Raw genomic sequence first — 5137 nt, 5'->3', positions numbered from 1 at the left:
TCCAGTGTCCTCATCTCAGACCTTCCTTCTTTATTCGACATTTATTAAGTGCTGGTCTTTGTGTTAAGAACTTTATAAATGCAATGGGAAGAAAAACATATTGCTGTAGTTTGAGCTTGCCATCCTAAAATGGTGCCAGAGACCCACTAAGGATTTAACTTAGTTAACTTAAAAAGTAATCACTTTTTGTTCTGGATGCATCTTAATGGATTCGTTTGGCTATAAAGGCAGAAGCTTTGCAGAGCAGAATCAAATGGGAAGAGCTTTAGCAACAAATAGAAACTGGGTGGGGTTGGGAGAGAGAGAAAGGATTGCTTTGGGAAAAGGAAAGAGTTTAAGGAGAACTTGGAGCTGTTTTTTGGTGGGTCCTCAAGAAGTTACTGGAGATAAATGTTTCCGTCCTGGCTGTGCTTTAAATTACCTGGGGTGGGTGGGGAGCGTGCCTGGGTGCTCAGTGGGTTAAAGTCTCTGCCTTCGGCTCAGATCATGATCTCAGGGTCCTGGGATCGAGCCCAGCATCGGGGTCTCTGCTTAGCAGGGAGCCTGCTTCCTCCTCTCTCTCTGCCTGCCTCTCTGCCTGCTTGTGATCTCTGTCTGTCAAATAAATAAAATCTTAAAAAATAAACCTTTAAAAAAATAAAATAAAATTACCTGGGGGACTGTGACTTCTAAGGCTTTAAAAAATAAATTAAAAAACTTGAAATCTACTGAACTTACAGAAAATTATACAGATCATATATGTGTGCAGCCTGATGGGTGTTCACAAAGTCAGCACACCTGTGTAGTCATCACTCAGATAAAGAACAGAAATATTACCAGTATCCAAAAGTCACCTTCCTGTGCTCGCTTCGGCAGCACATATACTAAAATTGGAACGATACAGAGAAGATTAGCATGGCCCCTGCGCAAGGATGACACGCAAAAGTCACCTTCCTGTCCCCTCCTGGCACAACCCTATTCCTCCAAGATAGTCACTATTCCCACCTCTAACACCATAGTTCAGTTTTGCCTGCTTTTGAATTTTATAAAAATGAAATAGTAAACTATGTATATATTCTTATTGGACTTTTTTTCAATATTACTTTTTGTGAGATTCAGCCACATTGATGCAAGTAGCATTTTTAATGCATGTACAGCATGAATCTAGCAAGAATCTCTAGTATGGATATTCCTCAATATTTTCGTCCACATTTGTGTCGTTTCCAATGTTGGCTACTTTTCATATTGCTGTTTGAATACTTTTTAAAAATGCTTAAATTGCAGAAAAATATATATAACCTAGAAATTGCCAGTGTAACCATTCGAAGCATATAATTCAGCGGCATTAATGACATTCACTGTCTACTATCTACTTCCAGAACATTCTTTCTTTATGACGACTTTATTGAGATTAATTCACATACCATACAATTAGCCTATTTAAAGTGTGAACTTCAGTCGTTTTCAGAGTACTCAGAGTTGTGAATCATCCCCACAACCAATTTTAGAACATTTTTATCACCCCCAAAAGTGGTCACTCTCCATTTCTGCCTATCACCCCCTCCACCCACCCACATATCTGCCCGAGGCCACCACTAACCTACTCCTCTTCTCTATAGATGTATAAATGTTTCTATTTTGGACATTTCATATAAATAGAATTATATATGGTTAGGTCCTTTGTGACTGGCTTCTTTCATTTCATGGAATGTTCTCAGGCTCACCCATGCTGTAGCGTGCCTCCGTACTGCCTTCCTTTTTTATCACTGAATCATATTCCATTGGATGGATAGAAACACTGTATTTATTCGTCCATTAGTTGATAGACATTTTACAGATGTAGATGATAGGATCTTGAAAGTCAGTTTGTTCTATAACAATAGATCTTAAAAAAACAGCCCTGCCCCCACCCCACCACATTCACACCTGTCCCCAGGGATCTGCAGAGGGAGAATATCCTCAGAAGAAGTCAGGCTGGGGGCACTTTGAAGACTAAATTTGGAGCCGTGTAGGGAGCTGTGGCTTCTTTAGTGAGGGTCTGTGGTCGGCCTCAGGGAGTTGGCTGGAAGTGTGGTCAGCGTCTCTGCGTGTTTCCCTTACCCCTCACTATTGCCATGAGCTTGTTCCATCAGCCATGCTATGAGGTCACGGCAAATGCTCTCCATGCAGGCAAGCCAGGATCTTCTTGAATGTCACCCAGGAGAAGGACGTCTGCCTATGACTCACAACCTAGCCGACCTCCATCCTAATGGCACCTGAGGACACCCCTATGGTACCTGCAGGCCCTTTAAAATCAAGGGTGGGTTTCTTAACAGGTCGAAGGGTGGTTGTAGCTTGGAAAAAACCTGAAACCCAGCACACATACTTGGGGGAGATGAGATGGCAGAGGACCACATTCCCATTATATAGATGGGAAAACTGACATTTAGCGTGGTTAAAAGATTAGATGGAAATCACAGGGATAAAAAGTGATGGATCGGTTGCTTTGAGTACCAACCCTATGTCTTCCTTCCTATCCACCAAGCCACCTGACGAGTTAGTGGTACAGGTAGAGGAAGGCCCCTATACTCTAAATTTTTCACACGGCCCAGTGCAAATCTACTTTCAGCCCATCTCCACACTGCTGTATGCTTTTTTTAAAAAATATTTTATTCATTTATTTGACAGAGAGATCACAAGTAGGTAGAAAGGCGGGCAGAGAGAGAGGTTCGGGAAGCAGGCTCCCTGCTGAGCAGAGAGCCAGATGTGGGGCTTGATCCCAGGACTCTGAGATCATGACCTGAGCCAAAGGCAGAGGCGTAACCCACTGAGCCACCCAGGCACCCCCGCTGTGTGCTTTTTGAGGCTGACCTTTGTGGATTGCATCAGAGGGCTCCTTGGGTTTCTGGCTTCTAGTTGTCTTTGGCCAGTGCCAGAGGCCAGAGGGCAGGAAGGGAGCGAGGACGGGTTACTCATTCCCCTGAGTCCCCTTCTGCCAGGTGTGGACTGGCTAAATCTCTAGGCGGATAGCTACAGCTCTGCTCCCATGTCCCTTTCCTACAGTATTCTCTCTGGGTCTGCAACCGTCTCCCTTCCCTTGTCCCTTCAGCCTGCGGTAGCAATGCTCCCTTCTCCCCCTATTCCAGGACGCTTCACCATGTTTGTGGTTTCCTTTAACTCTCCTCAATAATCCCTTCCCTCACTCTCTTTATTCAGCCTGCTGGGTGGAGGGTAACATCCGCTCTTTCTTGGGACCTGAACAATCCTACCCACAGCCTCCGTGCTCACTCAACTTGGCCAGGCCCTGGGATTGGGCCAGATTGAAAACTAGAGGAAGAAAAGAAAGGGAGGGACCAGATTTCCTACCAGGACATAGAATTTGCTCTGCTGGGAGCAACGCTGTCCAAAAGCCTGACCAGCAACTCCTCGGTGGGTCTCCAGCCCCACCACCCGGTCCTCGCTCCACACCCTTCTGTCCTCACACAGCTGCAGCCTCGCCCACCCCTGCTAGCACCGGCCTAGACCTGGGGAGTCCCTGCTGTTCCTACTCAGCAGGTGTGGGAGGGGGACAGATGACACAGGAGGACCTAAGGTCTGGTTAGAACCTGGGGTCGGGTGGGTTTTTCCAGAAACTCTCTGCATATACTTTGGTCACAACCGTGTGGTATTTTGTATACTTTCAATCAAGAATAACGTTCAATAGTAAATGAATTTTGTGGGTGGCTGGGATCTAACATTGTTCCCAGGATGACATGTTCCGAATACAGGCCAACCAAGTACCAAAGACAAAAAAAGTCCTCATTTACCAGGTGAAGACAGAACACAGGTAACTGACGCCCTTGTCATTTACACCAACTCAACCCGGGATCCTCAAGTTTCCTAGATCACATCAAAGCTGCCCCGACCCTTCTCTCTCTCCCTCTCTCCCTTCTGAGGAGACCTCCTAGCTGCTCTTTGACAGCCACTTAGGGACGAGTGGCATGGGCCCATCGGTCAGATGATGAACTGTGCCCTGGTGGCCTCCATCAGACTTCGCTGCTTCTCCTCTGGTGATCTAGCAGTGGAAGTGCATTGCTTGGAGGCTGCCTGGTTTCTGTCTTCTCTGGTTCTGCTGAACTCCTCCAGCAACACCAGTCCCCGGAAGTTAAACATTCACACAGTGTGACGTCAGATGTGCCTTCTAAGTGGCCCCAGCCCCGTGATGGAATTCATGGACAGCACTTTGGGCCCGTGGTCTACCCACCCAGCTGACCGGGGAGGGGTATACAGGACTAGAAGGCGGGACTGCAAAGTCCCAAAGCTGCTTCGAGTCAGCATTTAAATGGCCGTCTTGTCGTTGGTGTAGGTTGTGATGAATTTTGTGTTTGAACATGCGTCTGAAAGGGCTCTCAGAAATGAGGACGGGTATCTATAAATATATAGATATATCTGCTTCATAAATTGTCAGGTTATAAGCAAGTTGGAGGCACTGTGGCACAGAGGAAAAACTGTTAGCTTTGGCACCAGACAGCCAGGATTATGATCTAGAACTTTAACTGGTCTGCTATGTGTCCCTGGCAAGGTTACTTAACCTCTCTGAGCATGTTTCCTCAACTGTGAAGTAGAAATAACGACACTTTACTTAGGTCATGAGGCTATAGGAAGTTTGAATTCGTCAAGCACGTAAAGCGTCTACGCATTGCCTGGCATTGTTGAAGGTGTTTGTAAATGGTAGACAATACAGTCAGGATGTCTGCTAAAACACAAAATCAATCTGCAGATATTGGCTACGTTGACTATGAAAAACAGTAGAGGGCAGACTTTACAAGGTTATTTGCTGTCTTTCAACTCCTGTTCCAAAAGGCAAGCCAGAATTCCAGAAATGACTTTCTTAAATGCTTTGGCTGAAAGATGCCTCTATCACTACTTATAATTTCTTCACAGACCCTGGGGCTCTCTTGTTTTGCAAGGATCCCAAAGGGGAACATGGGGCAATATTTAACCAACAACTTTGATCACCAGGACATGTCCGCCTGGTCTCCGGATTCCAGTGGAGCATTTTTGACGGGTTACTCCGACCACTTTTCTGCCTTTCATAGATTTAATGATAAACCAAGGAAATAAAAGATCCCGACCTCATTTCAAATTGCATCATGTCAAAATAGCGTGAAGTTTGTGACTAGAATCCTCATGGGATACG

General features: G+C 45.6%; 1 pseudogene; it reads left to right on the top strand.

The window, feature by feature from the left end:
* Nucleotides 1-839: 839 nt before the first annotated feature.
* Nucleotides 840-937, top strand: LOC125080218 (uncharacterized; annotated as a pseudogene).
* Nucleotides 938-5137: the final 4200 nt, after the last annotated feature.

The sequence above is a fragment of the Lutra lutra genome, chromosome 10 (assembly GCF_902655055.1).
Source record: "Lutra lutra chromosome 10, mLutLut1.2, whole genome shotgun sequence".
NCBI classification, from domain to species: Eukaryota; Metazoa; Chordata; class Mammalia; order Carnivora; family Mustelidae; genus Lutra; species Lutra lutra.
Note: the sequence above shows the minus strand (reverse complement) of the source record. Positions and strands in the feature narration are given on the sequence as shown.